The 26,765-nt window shown below is 38.7% G+C and overlaps 1 protein-coding gene, 1 long non-coding RNA gene and 1 pseudogene across 2 annotated transcripts in view; 1 reads left to right on the top strand and 2 right to left on the bottom strand.

Annotated features, from left to right (window-relative positions):
* Nucleotides 1-26,765, top strand: part of RYR2 (ryanodine receptor 2) — an 819,632-nt gene that overhangs the window by 210,281 nt on the left and 582,586 nt on the right. The gene's annotated exons all lie outside the window — the stretch shown is intronic.
* LOC142454336 (uncharacterized) lies at nucleotides 1,231-25,636 on the bottom strand. The gene is made up of 2 exons (XR_012785695.1): nucleotides 25,464-25,636; nucleotides 1,231-1,794 (listed from the first exon to the last, which is right to left on the bottom strand). It is a non-coding gene; the product is annotated as an uncharacterized LOC142454336 (long non-coding RNA).
* On the bottom strand, nucleotides 13,571-25,435 carry LOC142454587 (nucleolin-like; annotated as a pseudogene).

The raw sequence follows: 26,765 nt of genomic DNA, 5'->3' as shown, positions 1-26,765 counted from the left end.
TCTTTTTTACTTCCAGGTAATACTTATGAAGGAAAATCTTCAAAAAGTTCATGAAAAAAATGAAATAAAAAGATAATGGAATTTTTCCATGAACTTTTGAAGCCCCTTCATATACACATGTATAAAATAACTATGTAAGCATATACAGTTATAAAATGTTTTAAATAAAAGGACTGTTTCCTTTTTAACTTAAATGAAATGATAAATTTATATTCATTTAAGTAAATATATATTTTTAAATAATATGAGGGAATTGAAACCTAAACAATGATTATTTAAAATATGAACCCTCAATTTTATTACTTAAGTAAAAACTAATTAAAGATTGACTAGCACAGCTGAATGTGATGCCATTTATACTACAACAAGGAATTCAGAAGAGTAACAGTGGAAGAATATAGCAATATATGTATATGCAAATAAAAGGAAGTAAGTGTATGGAAACCATCAGTGTCAGCCATTGTCTAAATTTACAAGTAAGGAAACTCTTCACCATCACAAAGGTGATTCCTCTGGGATGAGACTCCTTGTCTCTCTGCTGGGTTTAATGATGAACTACAATGGCCACACAGAACTCACAGGCTATGCTCAGTATTACATCTTTTTTGGGGGGAAGTAACAGGCCACAATTTGGCGTCAGAAATGACTTGGATTAATCTGTATCCAACTCAGAAGAAAGAAGACTATTTTTCAACCAAGTCAGTTTTCAAATGTTTCTCAGCAGTGCTTTCCAGTATACCTTGCCTCCATCCCCTTTCTACTGCAGGACTCCACTTAGACCTGACTTCTGACCTGTTTGAACACATATAATAGTTCTTTAGCTCCACCAATAAGTATCCATAAGCACCCCACTGCTTCAACAAGCCTCTTGCCTGCCTGAAGGTACTCAGCACACTTGTTCTTGAATGATGAGGTCACTGAAGTTGTCTATCACTGGTCCTCATGGTTTGTATTTGCTGTTTTGTACCATCTTCACTGCTTTTTGTCTCCTGTTCTAGAAAGTTCTCAGCACAAGATCCTGGGTACAAAGGATATCTCCCGCTCCAGGTTCTTGATGGCACTGAGGTCCTACCTTGACCTTTGAGTGATTGGTCCTTTTAAAATCCTACCCTTGTCACCAAGATCACAAAGTGGTTAATCTCTTCAGAAGGCCACAGTCACCTAAGTTGCATGATAACTAATTGTAAAGTTTTAGGGACAAGGGACAAGATATGAAAGATAGAATATGAGTATCAGTTAATGAGTTTTATTTAGGGATGTTGGGAGTTACAGAAATCAAAGGGAATGAGATAAAAGGGATGAGGGTAGTTGAGGGAGATTGGAGTCTAATGAAAGAAAAGGAGACACCTAGCCTATAAGGTATAGAGGCTACAAGAACCTTATTTGCACAGAAAAACAGAGAAACAGGTTTTAATTCAGACTCACTAGCAAGCTACCATAGAGTTTGGTGAAGGAGTTAATGGGTTCTTCCTTGGCCACAGTCACTGGCTGCTATTTTATTGCAGAGAGCATGTGTATGGTCGAGAACCAGCAGGTTAGGAAAGAAGGAGCTGGCAGATAGAAGCAGAGAAATGAACCGAGAGAGAGAGAGAGCGAGTATGAGAGAGAGAGCTAAGAAAAACCCGAGAGCAGTAAGAGAGAGCAATAATAACAGTAAGCGAGAAAGGATGTTGATCTGGGTGTCGACAGCTGTCAGACAGGAGGGTTCCCATGCATCTTTCTGGTTGGATCCTTCTGCGCCACTGGGTGGACACTCACATCTGTAGGCTGTGTTGATGATGTTTGGCCTGGCAGCTGTGCAAATGAGATAGGGAGAAAGGATTTGGTTGTAAACAAATAACAGAGGATGAAAGCTGGCTGGAAGCTGCAAACAGTCTTGATATTGGACCCTTTACTAACCACTCCCCACATGGAGATTTTTTCCACCTTCGTTGTTTAATAGAATCACCAATATCTCTGTAGGATTATGGCCTAACAAATCACAGCAGCATTTCAAACCCTGTGTTAGAAATGCCATCCCAAACTGCTCCATGCCTCCTGCCACTGAGTTTATTCATAGCAACATTAGTGGATAGAGTAGAGTTGTCCCTGTGGGTTTCTGACCCTATAACTCTTTATGAGCGTAGACTTGTTTTTCTCCCATGGGGCAGCTGCTGGTTTTGAACTGCTGACCTTGTGGTTAGCAGTCCAACTCATAACAACTACATCAGGGCCAATGAGGCAGGAAACTCACTGCTTTGCAGTCCATTGGTCTCAACTTGACAAAGTATAAATTATATAAAAACCCATTAAAAGATGCAGAGAATGATTATAATGCTGAAAGACACACTTAACAATGAAAATAAAATAGTTGTTAATTCTTATGTTTCTAGTAATACAAAAACAACTTTCATAAAGCACAAATCCAGGAAATACAAGGAGAAACAGAAAAAAAATCTAAGATGGAGAGATAGCATAAGTCAATTAGAAAAAACAAAATGCTCAGCATAATTCATGAGATTAACCTTACAAATAAATGTATTGAGCTGCAGTCAATGAATATGACACTTTTAGTCAAAATTCTTTATGTAATATAATTCTGTACTTAAAGTCCGAGGCTCAAATCCCATCTTAGAGCGTATGCCCTACTATACTAATGGGCAGGATCAGGATAGCATTAAGACCTGACAGTTTGTCTAGGGTGTGAACCAAGTCACGCCCCTTGTTGGGAGCATCTTTCAGATTTATTTATGATTGTGTGTAATTTATGGCACTATCTTTTATATTCCTTGAATGGGTATAAATGCTGGCTCCACTGTACAATTATCAATCAAATCACTTGAAAATCAATACCTCTATTTATTGACTGACTTCGGTAGAAATAAGAGGACCTCCTTTGACATCTGGACATGTTTGACTTCTGGCCCTGGACCCTGCATTTGACTCACCTCTATCGGGGAACCTAGGTAAAGTCGAGGGACACTGAAAGGGAGGAAAGTCCTTGACAGGGTAGATTGACATAGTGGCTATAGCAGTGGGCTCACCCATATGAACAATTGTGTGATTACACAGGACCAAGCAATGTTTCCTTCTGTTGTGCAGAGGGTGGATAAGGGTCAGAGTCAACTTGAAAACACCCAACAACAACAATAACAATTGCCTGAACTTTTATTTGGGGACTGAACAGTATGTGAAATATTTTTTTAGATTTTCATGAGTTTCTGTGGGATATTACAGCAAATAGCAGAACTCAGAGCTATGAGGGGGTATTCTCAAGGGAGGAGTTGGGGACATGGAAGAGAATAATATGTGAGAAGTCTTAGACATTTGGGACATTTGGGACATTTTTAATCTCTAACTCCTCTGGACTACTCTGGTATGAATTTTTCTAAAATAAATTATTACCACATGTATGTTAAAATCTGAGCTTCCGAGTAAATCCATAAAACTGAAGCCCACTGTTAGAGAAGTCTGCCTCATAGAAGCCCCTTTAAAGGACAGCCAAGGAGCGTAAGCGTTCTCCAATGGCGAGTCTTCACAGAAGCAGACAGCTTCATCGTTCTCCCACTGAGTGCTTGGCGGGCTTGAATGGCTGACCCTTTGACTTGTATCCCATTTCACCATTTTCTTTAAATGCACATATTGAAAGAGTATTGACTGTGACTTAAGTCACAAAGAAAATCTCAGCAAGTCCCACAGTATAACAGAGTAGCAATAATAAAGTAAATATCAAGGAGTACAATGAGAAATTAATTTTTACGAGGTTAAAAATTCACACTCCCAAATAATCCCAGTATCTGGAAATTAAAAAAGAAGAACAATGTTAAATAAATCTTGAGTTAAATACATATAATTTAAGATTGAAAAACTATTTAAACAGGGATAATGAAAGCATTATGTTTTTGAATATGTTGGGTATACATAAAGAGGTTAACAAAATAGCATTTATAACTGTAAATACCTCTATTAGTATAGAACATTAAGATAAATTAATCAAATAACTATATTTATAAAAATAAAAGCAACATTAACAAAAACAATAGAATTAATGAAAAGGAAATTAATGTACTAATTTAATTTTTTAAAATGAAGTAGCTAAACTAGCAATTAAGCAAATCAATTAAATGGAAGGAAGGATAGAGGTTACTAGGGAGCTAATAATGAGTACAAGATTGAGGAAAATATTCCAAAACTGATTGTGACAAAGATTGGACGACTTTTCCTGATGTGATTGAACCATTGAATTTTATGATATGTGAATTATATGGCAATAAAACTGTTGGGGAAAATGGAAGAAAGTATGCATATTAATAAAATAAATATAGATTACATTAGATGGAGTATAACTACCAAAACTGAGGAAATAAAATCATACGCCATCTTTTTACCAGTAAATTTCAGAATCATTTTCTAGAAAATTAACTTTCCCACAGTTTAAATTGGACCATTTCAATTTTAAAAGTAGTAAAAGAGTTCCTTGGGCAAAAATTCCCAAGATTTGCTTAATATCTGCTTAACTGTACATTTTAATTATCCTGATTATAGAAAATGAACATTTTAAGAATAGAGTTGACGCATTGAACACTAGTGCCAGAGACCTGATGAGCTTGGGTAACATCAAGAACATTATATATGAAGAAAACCAAAGGTCATTAAAAGGACAGACAGAACAGCTCAAAGTGGGTGTCAGAGGAGACTCTGACACTTGGTCTTAATCGTAGAGTAGATAAAGTAGATGAAAGAAATGATGACGTGAAAATAAACAGAACAGTTCAAAGGGTAACTTTGTTTTCTCCAGGGGAGAAGACAAAATAAAGTTTTATAATGTAATGTGCGAAGATGTAGAAAATCAACAAGGAAAAATACACATCATATCTTAAGCTAAAAGAACAAGAAGAAATTATGATCTCAGGTTATAATTTTGAAAGATTCTATGGGCAAAATATTGAAAGACACAGGAAACATCAAATGACAATCAAAAGAATATATAGTCACGGTACCAAAAAAATATTCAACCATTCCAAGAGGTAGCATATGATCAAGAATGTGTAAATTATTGAACAATATCATTAATAACACATGGAATTAAAATTTTGCTGAACATCATTTATAGTTATAGCCTTCTGACAGAGAGCTACCAGAAATTCAGACCAGATTCAGAAGAGCACTTGGGACAAGGAATATCATTACTGAAGTCAGATACGGATCTTGCCTGAAAGCAGAGAATATAAAAAATATATTTTTTTCGTGTTTTGACATCAAAGTACAAAAAATCATATCATTGTGAATGAGGGGGAGTGCGGGGTGGGGACCCAAAGCCCATCTGTAGCAACGGGACATCCCCTTGCAGAAGGGTCTCGGGGAAGAGACGAGCCAGTCAGGGTGCAGTGTAGCAACAATCAAACATACAACTTTCCTCTAGTTCCTAAATGCTTCCCCTCCCCCGCACCCCTCACACTACTATGATCCCAATTCTACCTTACTAATCTGGCTAGACCAGAGGATGTACACTGGTACAGATAGGAACTGGAAACATAGGGAATCCAGGACAGATGATCCCTTCAGGACTAGTGGTGAGAGTGGCGATACCAGGAGGGTGCAGGGAAAGTGGGGTAGAAAGGGGGAATAGATTACAGGGATCTACATTAAAACCTCCTCCCTGGGGGACAGACAACAGAAAAGTGGGTAAAGGGAGACATCGGACAAGGGTTCATGAGGGAGTGGGGAGCGGGGCGGGAGGGGATAAAAATGAGGAGCTGATGTCAGGGGCTTAAGTGGAGAGCAAACGTTTTGAAAATGATGAGGGAAACGAATGTACAAATGTGCTTTATACAATTGATGTATGTATGGATTGTGATAAGCGTTGTATGAGCCCCCAATAAAATGATTAATATATATGTGTGTGTTTTATTGACTATGCAAATACTACATGGATCCTAAGAAACCTGAATAGTCTTGAGAAGCACGGGACTTTCACAGCCCTGAATTGTGTCCCTGTGGAACCGCTACATGAATGAAGAGGCAGTTGGTAAACAGAACAAGGAAGCACCTCATCATTTATATGCAGGAAATGTCAGGGCTTAAAAGTGAGGGTTGTAACCTCTTACCATATTTATTTAATCTGTATGTTGAGCAAATAACTTGAGAAGCTATACTTGATGCACACGAATGTGTCATCAGGATTGGAAGAAGGCTTATTTGCAATATGAAGATGACACAACCTTGCTTGCTGAAAGTGAGGATGACTTGAAGCACTTGCTAATGAAGAGGAAGGCCTGAAGTCCAAAAATTTCACAAGTGGACCAATAGTTAAAATCATGATAAACATAGAAAAGCTTGACATTGTCAAGAATTTTGCCTTGCTTGGATCAGCAATCAATGTTCATGAAAGCAGCGATCAAGAGATCAAGGGATGAATCATTTGGGTAAATTGGTTACACAAGACCTCTTTAAAATATTTAAAAGCAAGGATTTTTAGAACTAAAGTGAGGCTGACTCAAGCCTGGGTATATTCTATTGCTCATATTTTTGTCAAAGGTGGCCCTGGAATAAGGGTACTGGAAAAGAATGGATGCGTTTGAAGAACCAAATCTGCCCTGGAAGAAGTATAACCACAATGTTCCTGATAGGCCAGGATGGAGAGACTTTCCTCATGTTCTTCGATTATGTTATCAGGAGAGACCAAGCCCTTCACAAGGACATCATAGGTGGTGACGTAGAGAAGAGGAAGCGCCCCATAACAAGATGAATTCGCATAATTTTTGCAATAATGGGCTCTCACATAAGAACAATTCTGAAGATAGCACAAGACCGGGAAGTGTTTCGTTCTGTTCTGCATAGGGTTGCTATGAGTCAACAACAGCAATAGCAAAAAGAAGAAACATTTCCAAATTTATTTATTAAGTAAGTGTAACATAGATCCTAACATCCTGAAGGAAGTAATTTGATATGGAATGCTTACCATTTGCAATTAAATAACACTGTCAAAGATCTTTTAAAACAGTAAAAACCAGAATTACAGTAAAAGCAAATGTTTTGAGAATGATGATGGCAGCAAATGTACAAATGTGCTTGACACACAAGGGATGGATGTATGGATTCTGATAAGATTTGTACAAACCCCCAATAAAATGATTTTTAAAAAGGTAGATACTTAACCTCATATACTTCACAGAAATTAGCTCAAAATGTATCATGGGCATTAATATAAAAGCTAAAACTATAAATTAAATACACATACACAGAAGAAAATATCCAGCACCTTGGGGGCAGGCAAGGACTTCTTAGCAGAACTATGAACTGCAAAAGAAAAATGATCATGAAATTTCATCCAAATGAAAAATTTTGCATCTCAAAATATTTGATTAATAAAATGAAATACAAATAAATAAATAAATAAATAATAAAATGTATAGATGGGGAAGACTTGGTCATTCCAGCAATCACTGTTTCTATTTGTAGATTATACTCAAATATCTAGGGGCCCCCAAAAGAATAAATGGAAAAACTCTTCCAAAAAAGAAGAGGATTCTAAAAAAACAAACAAATAAATAAATAAATAAATAAATAAAAAAGAAGAGGATTCAGCACCAAGTTGTAAAATTAGCATACAAATGGAAATAACATTCTTCTAGACAAACAAGGATCAGTTAAAAGGTATGTTCAAATTTATACATCCATACATGTGTGCACTCAAACATACATTAAATTAGAAAGGGGTCCTTTGTTAATTAGTTGCTGATAAATAATTGTTAAATACAATTATGCACATTTTTCTATTTTATAACAAATATATTAATAGAAATGGTCTTATGTGTGCTTATAGTAATTATTAATTTCAGATGTGTATGGTACACAAAAGCATTTATGAACAGTGCTTGATTTGAAGTGCTATTTCTGATTCTCTTTGTGGATTTTTAAGAAAGTCAAGTAGAGGCACAAACTTTTGTGAAGATACTTCTGTGTTTTATGGAAAAGAATATGTCCATTGTCCCAGGGCATCTACTCTTGAAATAGAATATATGATATTACATTATTAACATTTAAAATTAATGATCTGTAAATTTGAAGCCATGGATTTTATTTTACAGTAAATAACTGAATAAAATGTCAGTTCCTAAGAGCTGATGTACTATTTGCCACATCTTTGTTAAAGTAAAAATTCACATTCTATGCTACTTGGATTCTACTGTGGATAATATTGACTTAAGTTTTAACTGTGGCCTGAACTGGTCTGTTTGCTGCCGGCCTTCTACTATCATGGATAAGCCACTCTTGGCTAGGGCAGCTTATAAAATTTGGTTTTTTTAAATCATTTTATTCGGGGCTCATACACCTCTTACCACAATGCATACATACATCCATTGTGTCACGGACATTTTAAAAATTTGTTACCACAACATTTTTAATTAAGTAAAATTATTACAAACAAACATTATTTCTCTGGAGATATTTAGGGTTTTCTGTAATATACACAAAGAAGCAGTTACTCTATAACTTAATTAGGTTTATTCAGTATATCAGCCGATGCAAAATAAATATTCCATATTTCTTAATAGTTAGCAGAATAACTGTCGTGAGATGAATTGGACCAGCTCTGGTTCAAAGAGTTAGTGTTAATGTTAGTTTAAATGATCGAGGAGAGAAAAGGCTAAAAAATAAGGCTCTGCAGCTCGGTGAAGGTTGGCTTCATTAATTGGTGAGGCAGTTTCCATGGGTATTCATTCATTCTACTCTTCAGACAAACCTGCAGTTTATAATAATGAACAATGATTAATATGGGCAATCGCATGAGATGCGATATGTTACTGAATGCCAGCTTGTTTAAATGGTCTAGACCGAGTGGAAATTCACTCTTTAATAATTAAGTATCTTATTATGTAACATTATATATAGTCTAGTTACTATAGGTTATTAGGTTATAGTTTTTAAATGTATGGGAACAAAAATTTTTGCAAAGATTTTAAATTGAGAAAAATCTGTTGTAAAGTGCGAATGATTTTAGTATAAGATCACAATTTGAGGACCACTGTTTTATGTGGCTCTTACCCACCAGCAACTCTGAAGGACAAAGATGAGGCTATCTGTTCCCATAAGTATTTACAGCCTCAAAAATCCTGTATAGGTTCACTATGAGCCAGAATTGATTCTACGTCAGTGTGTTAGTGGTTTTTATACAGGCACAATGACTTAATCTATGGTTGTGCTGTACCCCCCCCCCCCAAAAAAAAAGAATATTCTGCTTTTCCATCATTGTTTACTTCCTTTTAATAAAAGTCATTCTGGTTCAGTAGTCTTATTGCTGAAAGTCTGATCTTTTAAGCTTTAACTTTGTAAACTCAGGGTGGTGAAATGATTTTTTATCTTTGGAAGGACCTTTTATCTTTTATATTTATATTAGGAAGAATCCTAATACAACAATGATTCTGTATTTCTTGAGCTGGTTTCTATAAGGCAAAATTGTTAATTTTTACCAGGCTTCCAAAAGTCAATTTGAAACTTATAATCAGAGCAATATCAAGGCTTTAAAAATTTTCTTTTAATATCTATGACATCAATTTAATTAATAGAATTTCTTCCCATACTAGAACATGATATAACAATATGTTACTTTCAGTGAGTGAGTTCTTGTTTCAGGATATTATTCACCCTCATACATAATGCACTAGGATATTAATGATGCATAATATTGGATATTCCAGATGAACTACTCGTTTTATTCAAGTGAGAATTTTAGAATAGTAAAAATGTCAGAAAGCAAAAAATTCAAAAAGGCAAAAAATGCAAAAGGCAAAAATTATGTCTGCCATAAATCTAAACTTGTTTATCAATGTAAAGTTATATAAAATTAATTTAAATAATAAAACAGTACTATATGGCTATAAGGTGGCACAACCTTGCTTGCTGAAAGTGAAGAGGACTTGAGCACTTGCTGATGGAGACCGAAGATTACAGTCTCTGTACTGATTACAACTCAATAGAAAGAGAACCAACACCATGACCACGGAGCTAATAGGTCACATCATGATTAATGGAAAAAATTTTGACGCTGTCAAGGATTTCATCTTGCTTGGGTTCAAAATCAATGATCATTGGGGCAAATCTGCTGCATAAGACCTCTTTAGAGTATTAAAAGCAAGAATGTTACTTTGAGAAGTAAAGGGCACCTGATCCAAGCCATAGTATTTTCTCTTTTTATTAAATACTTTTATTGGGGGCTATTACACCTCTTATCACAATCCATACATTCCTTCAGAGTGTCAAGCACATTTGCATATATGCCACCATCATCATTTTTAAAGCATTCTCTTCCCACCTGAGCCCCTGATATCCTCTCCCCATTACTTCCCCCTCCCTTTCTCACCCACCCTCCCTTAGGAACCCTGGCTAAGTTGCCCCTCACCCACTTTTTTGTTATTCATTCCCCTTGGGAGAGGCTTCTAGCTTTGATTCTTGTATTCAGTTCCCCTTTTCTCCCCACCCTCCCCTAATCCTCCTGTTTTCTCTACTCTCCTTGTTGTGCCTGAGGAGTTTTTCTATCCTGGACTGGAAAACGTTCATAAAGGCCAACAAACAGACTTTGAACTATTTATAGGCTTTTCCATTTTTGTCAGTGACTTTCTTTTTGTTGTTATTTTGTGTTTGTTTTTTGCTGTTGTTGTTATTGCTTTGTTGCTTTTTATTTCCTTTGTTGTTTTATTTGGCTTTGCCTGTTTTTTTTGCACTTACTAATGTATCTGCATGTCTATCTAGATAAGACAGGTGGGATAAATAATTCAGAGATGAAAAGAATGGGACCAATGGTTCTTCGGGGATATGGGAGAAGGGGAGGTGGGAGAAAGGAAGGGGAGAGGGGTCCAACCTAGAGATAAGGGAACTAAAATCAGTGGAAGGAAGGTCATAGGATGCCTAATGGGGCTCAATGAAGGGCAATGTAGCAGCGAGGAATTACTAAACCTGAATGAAGGCCGAACGTAATGGTGGGACAAGAGGGAAGTAAAAAGGAAATAGAGGAAAGGACATTATAGAGACCTAAATACAGGCATTACATATGTAAATATGTATGTATATAATGACAGGGGAATAGAACTGTGTATATATATTAATAATCAAGGTTGCAGATGGGCATTGGGCCTCGACTCGAGTCCTCCCTTAACACGAGGACACTTTGTTCTAACAGACTGGAATTCGTAGTGCTCACCTTCCTGACACATTCGCTGAAGACAAACGGGTGCATTAGCGAATGTGGTGACGAAAGCTGATGGTGCCCGGCTATCAAAAGACATAGCATCTGGGGTCTTAAAAGTCTGAAGATAACCAAGTGGCCATCTAGCTCAGAAGCAACATAGCCCACATGGAAGAAGCACATTAGCTTGTGTGATCCTGAGGTGTTGATGGGATCAAGTCTTTGGCATCAAAGACGCAGAATAAAACCATACCCAAGGTGAATGGGGGTGAGGGGAAATGGAGTGGAGACTCAATGCCCATCTGCATACAATTGGACATCCCTTCACAGAGGGGTCACAGCGAATAGATGAGCCAGTCAGGGTGCAGTATAGCACCAATGAAACACTCAACTTTCTTCTAGTTCTTTGCTGCTTCCTTTCTCCCACTATCATGACCTGAATTCTACCTTAGAAATCGGATTAGACCAGAACATGCACACTGCTACAGATGAGTCATAGTATTTTCAATTGCTTCATGTGCATGTGAAAGTTGGACATTGAGTAATGAAGACTGAAGAGGAATTGATACATTTGAATTTTGGTGCTGGACTGCTAAAAGGATAAGCAGATGTTTTAGAAGAAGTAAGGGCAGAGTACTCCTTAGAACAGTGGTTCTCAACCTTCCTAATGCTGTGACCCTTTATAAAATGATTTTCATTGCTACTTCATAACTCTAACTTTGCTAATGTTATGAATCGGGTGACCCCTATGGAAGGGTCATTCGACCTCCAAAGGGGTTGTGACCCACAGGTTAAAACCCACAGGTTGAGATCCACAGCCTTAGAGAAAAGATAGGGAAACTTCATCTTGCATACTTTGGACATACAGTCCGTGGCAAAGGGCATCCTGTTTGATAAAGTAGAGAGGCAGTGAAAAAGAAGAAAGTACAATGGCTGCAATAAGGGGCTCAAGCATAGGAACATTTGTGGAGACGGCAAAGGACCAGGCAGTGTTTAGTTCTGGTGTGCACAGGGTTGCTATGAGACAGAGCCAATTCGATGGCACCTAACAACAACAATATGGAAATAAATATTAACATCGTATTTATTTTTCCTATTGCCTAATTCATTTTTACTTTCACAATATGACCAACGAAGTTGGAAAAAAAATCACAAGTATTCAGGCTGTCACAATGGGCTTTGGCACAGGAAAAATTGCGAGGATGGTACAGGACTGGGCAATGTTTCTTTTTGTTGATGGCATCTAACAGCAACAGGTATCTATAGGTTTTCTGTGAGTGGGCATCAACTCATCAGTGAATTTTTTATGTATCTAAACATAAGAAAAATATGACTTCTATCCTCTAGAAAATTGCATTTCACTTCATGTTTAAACATGTTTTGTCATATACAGTTTAGAGATGCTCTCAATGCGAGCATTGAGAGTTTATCTAATGTAAGCATATAGTACAAAAGAGTAGTATTAACTATTTCCAGATTGATCAGACTAGAATAAAAGAGGTTTTTAGAGCAGTCTTCAATACTTAAGTTTTGCTTGCTTAAATAACATTTGAACAGTAAAACATGGGTTAAATTAAAATATAAAGAAACATTTATGTACATTAGGTCAAGTGGACTCTGGTCTGTGAATGTTTAAGGCTATATCATGCATTCAAATGAGATTCCCTAAGGGAATATGCGTTATGGAAGAGAAGGTTTTTAGGTCAAGTTCTTTAGACATTTAGAGGTAGATTAGAGGAGAATGACTTCTTAAAGGAGACCTTTGTCTTTGTATCTGCTAACATATCAACATCCTTTCCTGAACGTTTATTATCTAAATAAGCTGAAAGAATGCATTAAGAATTTCATAATGTAAGAAGCCATTGGGAAATAAATGTAAATATTATATATAGTTTAATTTTTGGTGCTTTTTAAGCAACAGAATTCGAACAAATAAGCAGAGAAATAAAATTACACTTTTGAAAATTCTTTAATAAAGCCCACTTTACCCCTAGCCCCCCCCCCCAAAAAAGTGCTGATTCAGAGATTTTTGTGTTTTACAAATCTCCTAATCTTAGAGAATCATTCCTTCTTTAGTGCTAATATTAATACTAAAAGACAAATAATGAAGCAAATTTTCTTTCTTTATTTCTTCTGAGTTTAGGACCTTTTAATTTGTTCCAAAGTCACTGAAGCAAACTCTGTGCCCCACCCCTACCTCCACCCTGCAATGCAAAATAAGCAAACAAACAAGCAAAGAAAACAAACCCCCAAACCTTTCAGTAGGAAAAACCTGGGTTTATGCATAGGATGAAATGTCATTTCCACAGGGCTATGTACTCGGAATGTTCCCTGAAGACTCTGTCATGGTCTGGCAACAGTCTTTTAAACAGAAGTGGGAAAGAGTTATTCAAGCTTCACCATCTTTCATTGTGGCTTGTGGTCTCCTCCTCCTCTTCTTCCTCCCCTGAAGCCACGCTGCCCTCCTAAGCCTCCCTGGCCCTTGCCAGCGAATCCACTGAGGCCTCCTCTGCTTTGACCACCTCTTCTTTCAAACCCTTTTTCTTCCACCACTTCATCCCCTGAAGCCACATGTGCCCTCAGGCTTGGCCCAGTCCAGTGACACTTGCTGATGTCTACCTTGCCATCCTCCATTGCCTCCTTCACTGGTTTAGCATCCTCCTACTGTTGATGTTCAGGAAGCTAACCCTTTGGAAGAGCCAGTTTCCTGGTCAGGACTATCCTGGCCTGAACAGAGCCATGGCAGAGTTCTTTTAAGGCCTCCTAAGGGGTATCTGCAGACAGACCTTTGACAATTGGGTTTTGAATGGTGAGATCCATGCAGAAGGTAACCCCCCGAGTCCTTGCAAATCCAATCAGATTGCTCTGCCCTCGATTTCTTTATTTCTATTACTAGAACTTAATGCTTTGTAAGTATCTTCAAAGGAAGCAAATTCTATGGATGCATACCCTATTTCTGGTTCTGGGGCACCTGATAAGAGTTTCCTTCTCAAACACCTTCTGCAGTGTCTCTCCTGTTGCATTGTAGAAGAAGTTGCTTAAAACAAGTTTTGATTCACTGTTCCAAATTCTGGTCCTCATGAGGATCCTTCTCCCCAGTGTCGTCCAAGTACATGGAATGGCCATCGATCTCTGTCCCTTGCTTTTCAAGGGTTTTCCAGCATTAGCTTCTGTCTTAAACTCAAGATACACAATCCCTTTACTCTCCCATTCTTTGCTGATTAATCTGATATCCACATCTTCAAAGACTTCTTTTAATTCATCCTGAGTGACTTTGTAAGGCAAATTTTAGGCCAACATTGTCCTGGCATCTCTATCTGTTTTTTTATTGTGCTTTCCCCTAGGTCTCTCTAATTTACTCTTGTTGCCCAAAGCGTTTAAGCCATTGAACTCCAAGGCTTTTTCCAGGTCGTCAGCAGATGCCAAACCCACAGAGCCCAACTTCCTCATTATACCAATTCTAATGTACATCAAAGTTAGATGGTTTTGAACAAAAAGGTCACTGAGACTAATGTTTAATCCAGGAGCAGATTTATTGCAGGTCAGGATTCTAATACAGAGGCTACAAGCTGTAGTTTGTAGACAGCTTCCAATGTCTGTTTCTTGGCTCTGGGAGCACCTTTTTGCTCGGCCATTTCCTTCTTCCATTTTCCAGGTACTTTTTTGACAGATTCATCCTAGTCCTCCTCTTCATTAGCTTCCTCCTTGTTATCCTCATCCTCATCATTCTCGTCCTCAGCCATACTTTAAACAGGACTGCGTCTGTTGGAACTTTCTTGCTTTTGGCTGGTATGATCTCCATAGCCTCTTCTCAGGGTCATCGCCATCATCTTCATCCTCCTCCTCCTCCCTCTCCTCCTCCTCCTTTGAGGCACGGGGCAGTGGCTGATTTCATTGTGGCCGATTCACATTCCTCTACATTCTCGTCATCGTCTTCTCCACTTGTGCCTTTATCCTCCTCATTACTCTCATCCTTCTTGGCACTCTAGCCATTCTTCACCTCTCAGCTGATGAGACAGCTCCACTTTTCCCTGGGGTGGCTACAATGGCTTTGCCAGGCATCTGACTACTTTGGCTGGTATCACCACTTTCTTGGCTGATGTGGTGGCCACCTGTTTGCTAGGAGTGAGAGCTGCTTTCTTGGCTGAGGGGCAACTACCACCTGTTTTTGTTGGAGAAACTGTCACCTTCTTTGATAGCGTTACAGCATTCTTCTTGCCTTTTTTCTAAGGAATGATAACCTCCTCTTCTCCACTGCTTTCTTCTTCATCATTGTCTGACATGTCCTCTCATCCTATCATCTGCTTCCTAATTCACAAGAGGAGCCTTCTTCTGTGATCACCTTGATTTTATGGGCCTTTCCCCCCTTTTTTTATGATCACCACGAAGCCACATTTTTTATTGACAACTCAACCCCTACATATTATGGTACTGTACAAATTTTAAGTGGACCAACATTACATTCATGAAACAAATTTGTTTGCTGTTCCCATGCCAGGTACTTGAGTGAACAGTAGCAAACATGACGGTTCACAACAAGGCTTCAGTTCAGGAGAATTAGTATTCAAAAAATACATCTGTCAATTCATACCATGCTTATATGCCAAACCCAGGAAATTTAGTAACTAAATGACAAAATAAGTGATCACTGTGAAAGAAAAGTTGGGGATACAAATAATAGGTTTGAAATTTTGCAACTGGGTTTAAGAGAAAGCAGATATTAAGCAACTGAGAATTTGGGGGAAACATTTCATGTTCTGTTTCACAATAATTAATACATTGCAAAAGAACTAACTAGATTGCTAGTTCTTATGTGCTATCCTAATCTATTGCTTTATAGTTCTAAAAAGCCAGGCAATAATTCACATAAATGGGTTTTACAATAAGATTCTTCCACCTCAGAATAAAATAAAATTAATACAATATATATAACTCAATAATGAATTTTATAAAAGTATGGATGAGAAAGAGCAGCTAGGCCATCCACTTAAACTTCTTCACCTGTCTGAAAGCACAGAGCACAGGGCACTTACAAGGGGATATCTGGGAAAGTTGATCCCTGCCATGAACTTGCAGCCCAAGGAAGTATGTTAAAGTCCTCAGCTTCCTGGGGTTTGGCTTCCTCGGCTACAGAGCCGAGGGCTGGGCAAGATGGCCTGTAGAAGTTCTTTCAATGGCAAAAACTGAAGTGAGATATTTAGGGGGATGAGAGGAATGATATAAAAAAAATCAGATAAGGTGATTTTTCTTTTTGATACCACCACTATTCTGTGCAACAGTTCTAGGAAATCTTTGTCCAATGCTTCCATCTAACTGGCTTATACTGTTCAAAGGTAAGCAAATGAGGTATCAGCAATAACTTTTTAATAAAAATGTGAGAAAAAAAAAGGCTGGCCCAAGTTGGGGTAAAAACAAAGCCCTGCCACAGTCTGACCTGCAGTCAGGAGAGTTTTTGCCCCTGAATCTTAAGGGCAACCAACCTGGTTGGGGAATGCCAGTGTTGCACAGTTCAAGTCATTCAAGAAAGGCCTATGCATGCACATAAAGAAAGAATGGGTTCCCATGCTGGCAGCTTGGGGTGGTGAAGGGTATGCAGGGTGAGTGGTGACGAGGAGCCTACAGGCTGTCAATGGCAGCCACGGTGCTGAAGAGCCTGCAGTGCGCACTTTTGACTGCCTGCTAGAGCTTTAGACTGAGGCCACAAATTTTCTATTCAAAAGAAAACATCACTTTTATCTGGTTTGGTGTCATATGAGCGCCACTATTTGTTAAACTGTCTATCCAAATCTGTCCAATAGTGTTTTTTTCTGGGTGAGCATTTAAATCACAATTCCTAAGAGATTTAAATTTTTAAAAATTTTTATGTAGTTTGCTCTAAATGATAAACTGAAATTTATGCTTAGATTAAATTTGTAGAATGACATGCTACGGACTCTCCTTGTTTCTCCCTTTTATTTCACTAATGTTATAACCCAAACCAAACTCACTGCCATTGAGTTGGTTCAAACTCACAGCAACCATATAGGCCAGAGCAGAAGTGCCCTTTGGGGTTTCTGTTACCGATGGGAGTTCTGCCCTAATTTAGCTCCCAGAAGGTATGATTCTGCCTGAAAGAAAGGAACTATATGTGATTGTAGTCTTGTTTGAGTGTAAAATAAAAAAAGTATTAGGTTGGAAACATTCAGTAGGTTAACAATACAGAGGAATTACACAAAATAAGGTTATTAAACATTGGGCTGCTAACTAAAAGGTCTGTGACTCAAACCCACCTACCTTTCTATGGAATACAGATGAGGCTGTCTGCTCCCATAAAGATTTATGGTTTCAAAGACCCTAAGAAGTAGTTCTTCCTTTGCCTTATAGGATCTCTGAGTTAGACTTGCCCAATGGCAGTGGGTTTGTTTTGGTTTTGAAAGTGCACTTCCTCCAAGAGCTCTGCAGTAGGGAATTGTCTTGTCACTAGGTGAAGTTGTGTGTTGGACTTCTGAGGGATTTCAGCTTCTTTTCCCACCTGTATTATTTCAGAGCAGAAAAGCTTTCCTGAATGATGATGGACTCTTCTCGCTAATAAAAATGTTTCACATGCTCTGCTAAACTTTTGTTGTGTATTTTGAGTCTTTAATGACCTCATAGGGACTTTTAAGAGAAATGTTTTCATGGCAAATGTGATGCCAATATACTGGGACCTAAATTAATGGGTTTTAACTATGCAATAATGACCTTGAACTACTGACATAGTGGAGTTTAACTTGCTAGGATGGAAAGCACAAACCAAGGTTTAATCTTTTTTTCTTTTAATTATTTTATTAGGGGTTCATGCAACTCATCACAATCCATACATAGATCAATTTTGTAAAGCACATTTGTACATTCATTGCCCTCATCATTCTCAAATCATTTGCTCTCCACTTAAGCCCATGGCATTAGCTCCTCATTTTCCCCCTCCCTTCCCGCTCCCCACTCCCTCATGAACCCTTGATAATTAATGAATTATTATTTTGTCATATCTTCCACTGTCCAGTGTCTCCCTTCACCCACTTTTCTTTTGTGTGTCCCCAGGGAGGAGGTTATATGTAGATCCTTGTAATGGGTTCCCCCTTTCCAACCTACCCTCCCTCTACACTCCTGGTATCACCACTCTCACCACTGGTCCAGAAGGGATTATCCACCCAGGATCTCCTGTGTTTCCAGTTGCTATCTGTACCAGTTGCTATCTGTACCTCTGGTCTAGCCAATTTTGTCAGGTAGAATTGGGATCATGTTAGTGTGGGGGAGGGGAGAGGAGGAAACATTTAGGAACTAGAGGAGAGTTGTGTTTCATCGTTGCTACATTGCATCCTGACAAGGTTTAACTTTTAATAATGTTCTGAGAATAAAATTATTTGCTAAGATGTCTCATATTATGAGAAATATTGGTTGAGTCATTCTGAGGACATCTGTGTTATTCACTTTTTCATGGTGCAAGAGAAAATGCACTGGTTCTTGAGTCTGGGAGGCTGATTTTGGATCCGAGTTTTCACTTACTTTCTATTTGAATTTGAAAAGTCATTTGATATCAAATACTTTCTTTGCATTGAGTGTTACATGGAGAGAGCTGCTGTGTTTACTGAGAGAGGGTTATTGAGAACACTACAGAACACGGCATATAAACAAACAGTAAAGATTTGGGATTTTTTTTCCCTCTTGTTTTGGTATAACAGTTTGTGGTTTAGTCAACTCCTACGTGTGGCGACTTCAAACGTTACAATGCAAAACTGTCCTCCATACAATCACAATAATTCGATGTCCTAATGTCAATTCTGACTCATGGCAATGCTACACGATGGTAGAAGTGCTCCTGTGGGTTTCTGAGGCTATAATTCTTTTTGGAAATAGAAAACCCTTTCTTCTCCAGAATGGCTGCTGGTTTCGAACCACTGAACTTGTGGTTAGCAGCCCAATGCATAACTGCTATTCACCCAAGGTTCCTGTTCTCCATAGGGTTTTCAATTATTTTTATTTAATTAGATTGCCAGTTTTTTTTTCTAGATGCCCCTGAATAGACTTAACCTCGAAACTTTTCATTCGCAGCATTAACCGTTTGCACCACCCAGGAACTACCTGGAAGGGCTATTAAAAATTAAAGACCTGATACAAAAATCTACTTAATTTAAAAATATTCTTCATTTTTTATCATTGTAACAACCCCCCGAAATGGCTGCATTCCCATATCTACTAAACATGACTTTCTGGTGGCAAAAGACCGGTTGTGGTCCAGTGGCAGATTCTCACCATCCATGCACAAGAAACTTGAGTTTTATTTGTCATCAATGCAATTTATGAACCAAATGAACCACAATGGACATGTGCTTGTTGCTGTGATGTGGAACAGAATTTAGTTGAGCTTTTAGAAGATTATGCTAGACTAGGAAGAAAGTCTGGTCTTCTACTTCTGAAAACAAGACAGTGAAAATCCTGGAGAGCACAACAGTCTTATTCCCATAAATCACGGTTGGAACAGACCTGAGCAACAGTTTGCTTAGTTGTTCGCAGGAGTGGCAAAGTCAGGGTTTCTCACTGGAGCCAACGACAAGCTCGTTAAGACGCATTTCCTTATGTGTTCAAAACGGCACATATGATATATATGATTTTTTATATTTGCCCATTTATTTTAGTTTTGATATTGGAGAAGGCTAAATACCTTTAAAACTGGAGACTTGAAAATACCTTTTCAACTAAAGCATTCAGTAGAGTTCTGCTTCTCTCTATAAGCCCTTTTGTGATGATGTATGCTAATTCTCATGACTTCCTAGCAATTCACAAGACAAAATAGTACCAAATTTAGTGGGACTTCTCTCTTAATTTTCCTATTGATGGTTCTATAGTTTGTACTTAGATGTGGATAGCTACAGTGATAGGAATAAAATGGTTGGTGCTGGAAGAAATCATGTGACATTTCCATATAGTTTAATAAAACACTTATTAACTTGCTAGAGATGCCAAGTTTTATTCTTACAGCACTGCTCACATGGTGGGTGATATAAATAAAATCTATTCATTTTACTGCTATTTAAAATAATGTGTAACCAAGGGTTAGTAATAGATTTATGATAACTTGAGTGAATGTAATGGAAAAGCAAGGTTTCTGACCCACAGTAAGTACTCAACAGTGCTTGGGGGAATTAAACTGCTGAAGCCTTCTCTTCCCTAAGATGAAGGAGGTGATTGTGCAATAAGTTGTTAGAGGAATTCTAACAGTTGAGTGTGCATCTTTCATTTCTTTACAAATCTTAATGTTGAAAGTATTTTTCATAGGATATAGTGTTTTTGTATTTCCTTAGTGTTTTATATTTCTATAAGGGTTATTAATATCTTTTTACAAACTGCTAAGGAAACAGCACAATGTTTTGGTAGGCACATTGTAGAAAGCACAATTGTTTATACATGGTGTTAAGGAAACTACCATTTACTATATGAAATAATTTGTAAACCTGGTGATTCCAGAACTTTCTAAGTAGAGGATAAGCATTTCCAAAATAATTAAATGCCCTTGTTCCTAAAACTAAAGCCTCCTATTACAACTAGAATTTTCTTATGTAGTATTTTTCTCCTGTTACTATTATAAAACACCATTTTCTTAGTATTGAAGGCCACGGGTTAAGCAAATCTTACACTGACCAAAAAAATTCAAGCCTTGTATCAAAAGAGATAGTGTCTGGGGTCTTAAAGGCTTGAAGGTAAACAAGCAGCCATCTAGCTCAGAAGCAACAAAGCACACATGGAAGAAGCACTACCAGCCTGTGTGATCACGAGGTGTCGAAGGGATCAGGTATAAGGCATCATAAGAAAAAAAAAATCTTACCATAGTGAATGAAGGGGGAAGTGCAGAGTGGAGACCCAAAGCCCATTTGTTGGCCTCTGGAGATCCACTCACAGAGTGGTCTAGGGGAGGAGATAGGTCAGTCAGGGTGCAATGTAGCACCAATGAAGAATACAGCTTTACTCCAGTTTCTAAATGCTTCCTCCCCACCAACTACCATGATCCGAATTCTACCTTGCAGGCCTGGATAGGGCAGAGGTTGTACACTGGTGAATATGGGAGCTGGAGGCACAGGGAATCCAGGATGGACGATACCTTCAGGACCAGGGGTGTGAGGAGCGATGCTAGGAGAGTGGAGGGTGAGTGGGTTGAAAAGGGGGAACTGATTATAAGGATCTACATGTGACCTCCTCCCTGGGGGACGGACAACAGAAAAGGGAGTGAAGGGAGATGTCGGACAGGGAAAGATATGACAAAATAATAATTTATAAATTATTAAGGGAGCATGAGGAAGGGGGCTGCGGGGAGGGAGGGTACTTGATGCAAAGGGCTTAAGTGGAGAGCAAATGCTTTAAAAATGATTAGGGCAAAGAATGAACAGATGTGCTTTATACAATTGATATATGTGTGGATTGTGATAAGAGTTGTATGAGTTCCTAATAACATATTTTTAAGTGAAAAAAATTCAAGCCTTGATTTGCAATATTAAAAGTTTCTATGGGCAAAATATTGAATGATACAAGAAGCCTGAAAAGGAGATGGGAGAAATACATAGAATCAATTATCATCAAAAATGAAATAATTGACATTCAGCAATTTCAAGAAGTAGCATATGGTGAAGAGCTAATGGCACTTAAGGAAGATGTCCAAGCTTCACTGATGCCATTAAAAACAAGGTTCCAGGAATTGAAAGACTATCAATTGAAATGCTTTAATAAGCTGATGACGCATTGGGGACACTTACTCATTTTTACTAAGAAATTTGGAAGACAGCTACCAGGCCAAACAATGGGAAGAAATCCATATTTATGCCCATTACAAAGAGAAGTGACTCCGGAGAATGGAATATCCTTCATAGCACATACAAGTAAAATTTTGTTGAAGATCATTCAATAATTTTTGCAGTAGTATATTTACAGGGAGCAACAGTTGCAGGAATACATTGACAGAGAGCTGCTAGAAATTCAAGCCATATTCAGAAGAGAATGTGGCATGTGTGAGATCACCATCGATGTCAGATGGATCTTTGTAGAAAGCCGAAAATATAAGAAAGATGGCATTTATTTATTTATTTTCCTGTAACATAACAAAGTGTGGATAACATTGAAAAGAACGGGACTTCCAGAACACTTCATTGGGCTCAAGCATGACTTGGAAACAGATCGAGACAATTGTGTCAACGGAACAAAATAATACTGCATGGTTTAAAATCATGAAATGTGTGTGCCTTCACTATCCTTATTAATCTGTATGCTGAGCAAATAACCCAAGGAGCTGGACTATATAAAGAAGAACATGGTATTCTGTATTGGAAGGTTCATATATACAGATGGAAGGTTTATATATACAGGTTGATATATACAGTAAGCAATCTTGCTTGCTGACAGTATGAAGAACTTGAAGCATTTGCTGATGATCAAGGACTATACAGCCTTCTATATAGATTTCAACTCAATATAAAGAAAACAAAAATCCTCACAACTGGACCAATAGACAACATCATGATAAATGGAGAAAAGATCACTGGCATGAAGGAAATCAGTTAGCTTGTGTCCACACTCAGTATTCATGGAAGCAGTAGTCAAGAAATCAAAGAATGCATTATTGCATTGGGTAAATGTGCACAAATCCTCTTTAAAGTATTGTAAAGTAAGGATGTCAGTTTGTGAACCTTATATGCATGTGAAAGTTGGACAATGGATAATAAAGGCCGAAGAAGAATGGATGCATTTGAATTATGGTATTGGTGAAGACTGTTGAAAGTACCATGGACTGCCAAATGAACAAACAAAACTTTACACAAAGAATTGCTAGAATGCTCCTTATTAGCAAGGAATGCAAGACTTTGTCTTATGTATTTTGGTCATGTGATTAGGAAACATCAGTCCCTTGGAAAGAACATTATGCTTCGTAAAGTAGAAACGCCCCAAAGTCATTGCTATCGAGCTGATTCTAATTCACCACAACCACATAGGACTGGGTAGAACTGTCCTTGAGAATTTTTGAGACTATGGCAGTAGAACTAGTGGTTAGCATGCCGGCTCATAACCACTATGCTACCACGCTACTTGCTAAAGGTGGAAGTCAGTGAAAAATAGAAAAGACCATGAGGAAGATGGATTGACACAGTGGGTTCAACAATGTGTTCAAACACAGGAACTGTTGAGAGGATGGTGCAGAACAATTGTTTCATTCTGTTGTTCATAGTTGCTCAACAGCACTAGCTAATGGACCAGATCTCTGTGTGTCACTTCAAATTAAATGAATTTTCAAAAGTTTTTTTTAAAACTCATATAAATGTAATAGAAAAGTTAAATTAGGATGTTGCCTACTCAGGAAAAAATTCATTTAAGGTTTCAATACGAGTTTAAAAGGCAAAAATAGTTTCACACATTCCAAGTAATGAGCCTTAAATTTGAGCTTTACTGGAAAAGGAGTTGCATTTTTATCATATCATCACGCAATGTGTTTATTTCTGAAAATGTAAAGTTATATAGGTTAAAACAAGGTGTTAGCCTTCTAGGTCTTCAAGTTGCTCATCTGAATTTGAATATCTTATAACAATCGAATTGTTAGTTTCTGGTATCGATTTATTCTGAGCTGTGTGAGTTGGTTATTGTTACAAGTGTATTGTAAATTGGAAAAAAGTGGAGATGAAATGCTTCAGACAGAAGAATTCTGTTGAACAGAAATGAGCGGTGTACTACTATCTTGGATACTTTGTCTTTTTTACTTTTCTTTATGGATTATGCTTTGTTTTAAAAAGAAACCAATAATTTGTGAAGGAAGTGAAATTGGTGTAACAATGTACTTTTCAGGACGCCCTAGAAACTTACCAGACCAATCATTCTTTAACCACGTATAGCCATAAACATACACCATTGTGTAATGTGGATGAAATCAATACAGACTGAAGTTAGTTTGGAGAAAATAGAAGGATGATTAATTTAATGACTGGTAATATTATTGAATCTCATTAAGCGTGACACCAACCATTAGATTCTATTATGGTATTTTTCAAATGAAATATTTAGAAATATGTAATTTTATTATCAAATAATTATAATCCTATGAAGATCCAGCAATAGGTTACTTATATAGGATGTGTACGGAAAGATGTTGTGAATAGAAAGAGTGTATTTTAATCTACTTAATTCATTGCTTTAAAATGCTTTGCTGAAATTTTTTGTTTTTAAATTTTGACTCTGAATTTCTAAAAATGTCAGCATAAATAAAAATATTTAGACCATCACGTAAATCAGTGTTGTCCAATGTGGGCAATACTGCTCCTAACAGGTGCGGGAGTAATCCAGGATACCTGGTGTTAGAGTGGTTATGTGTTGGGCTGCTAACCACAAGGCCAGTAGTTTGAAACCACTTGTCTGGAGAAAGACAAGTCTTTCTACTCAGATAAAGAGTTAACTTTCTTGGAAACCCACGGTGGCTATTCTACACAGTTAGCATAGAATTGACTGGATGGCAGTGAATTGATGTTTGCATTTAGAGCCCTGGTAATGCAGTGGTTTAAACTCTTGGCTGTTAACCAAAAAGTTGGTGGTTCAAACCTATCAGTCTCTGCGCTGGAGAAAGATATGGCAGATTTCTTCTGTAAGGATTACAGTGTGGTAAACCCCATGGGGGGGGGCAGTTTTCCTTTGTCCTATAGGATTGTTTTAATCTTTGTTGTAAAGTAAGATGACAGGAACAAGAATATGGCAACCAAACAAACAAACAAACCTACCTAGAAAATTCCTATGGAACAGGGGGAACCTTTGGGAAATATGCATTTCTGGGATTATAGGGAAATACTGTGGCTTGAGTTTTATGGAAGCATAAAAGAAATGAAGATCTTACTTATCGCAGCAAATGGCAGTGGAGTTGAACATATCTGAACTCCTCTGGCTTCCTTATTGCCACGAGGCAGGGGTCAAACATGCCTCCTTGCTTCATCCTTTGTCACCTATTCTGACACCAACCATTTCTCCCTTATCACTCTGCATCTATGCTGGGTTCGATAATTCATCGCACTGGCCACACAGAATCCACAGACAGCATTCACTATTAAGGGAGTGTATTAGGAGAGTCAATAGATGACCACAAGTTAAGATCATCAAGCAGCAGGGATAGAGTCATTGGTCTCTTACACCAGCAGCCAAGTCTATATTTCCAGTTTTCATTCTTTCAGCCACATGTTCCCTTGCCTCCAGGGGCCTGGAAGCCAGGCTGCCTGTCCCACTGTCCCACAGTACCATAGTCTTGGGCCAGATAAGGAGAAGATACCTCATAGTTTTTGCCATGCTCTTTGAGTCTCTTATTCACAATTGCGGATATAGCTGGTTTCTGCCATTTCCTCCACTTCAGAAAGAGATCTTGGCCATGCGCTCCCAAGGTCCTTGGGGTTTGTTTTTCTGCTGCTGTTGCTGCTTCAAAGATGGCTAACCTGGCGCGCGAGCCCCCGGCGGCGGCGCTCCAGTCGCGGCGCAGAGCCCCGCCCAAACGCGCGGAGGCGGGCTGGAGCGGCGCCGGCGCCGGGGGCGGGCCCGGGAGGGCGGGGCCGTGGCGTGCCCGCTGAGGCAAGTCTGGGCCGCCCTGCCCGGTTGGCCTGGGCCACGGCGGAACCCAAGGGCTGGGTGCCACAGGATTTAGGGCCAGTAGAATGCTTTCAGCCTGCGAGCAAGCCTCTGAGGCCGCCGGAGGTTTCTCCTCCGCGTGTCTGCCCTCCCCCAAGAGCATGAACTCTGACAGCGAGGGGGTGCAGCCCTCCCATCTGCTGGGTGAACCAATCCACCTGGTCTCCCGCCATCCAAAGTCCGTTTCCATGAGAGGGGGCTGGGCTGGCCGCTGCTGCTCACAGGCCCAGCCAGGTGCCGAAAGGCGGGCGGTGCTGCCCGTGGCCAATGTGTTGGGGAGAGGCCTTGAGCCCCCCAGACCTAAGGGGAAGGTGGGGGCAGAGTTGTGGCCGCCCCTCAACCAAAATGCTGCACCAAAGCTCCCCCCAGCCCCTCCAGCATCGCCAGCCTCCTGCCAGGTGGGTGGCTGCGATGCACCTGCTTCTAGAAGCTGAGCAATGGACCAGCGGACTGCCCCCTGGCATGGCTGTCTGGGCCCCTCCCTTGTCTGGTGCAGCCAGAGACAAAACAGCCTTAAAGTCTGGTGGCCAGGGCATTGCAGGGCCGAAGGCGGCCACGGCAGCGGCCAGAGGGCGGGCGGCTTTCGTACAAGTCTAGTTCTGCTTCACAAAGTGTACAGAATTGGTATTTATGTTTCTCTTATGCTTCCTTGAAGCCATAGGACGTAGGGGCTTAAAAAAACAAAAATGAAACACACACAACAAAAGATGGCTCATCCTTATGGCCAGGGTGGTGATAATGAAAACTGACCAACCCCTCTCTTAACGTGACACATATCCTATTTGGATAGCCCTTTAACCTCTAATCATTTAGTTGGGGTTACAGACACATAAGTGCAAGAGCCATATTAAGAAATTTATTCCATATGCACATATCCTATTTGATATATATTTTTTCAATATACAAGTAAATTGGATAAACACCATAGCTTTATTGTCACTGGTAAAAATAC

Source organism: Tenrec ecaudatus, chromosome 8, assembly GCF_050624435.1.
Source record: "Tenrec ecaudatus isolate mTenEca1 chromosome 8, mTenEca1.hap1, whole genome shotgun sequence".
Classification (NCBI taxonomy): Eukaryota; Metazoa; Chordata; class Mammalia; order Afrosoricida; family Tenrecidae; genus Tenrec; species Tenrec ecaudatus.
The sequence above is the reverse complement of the archived record's forward strand: the minus strand, read 5'-3'. Positions and strand labels throughout refer to the sequence as shown.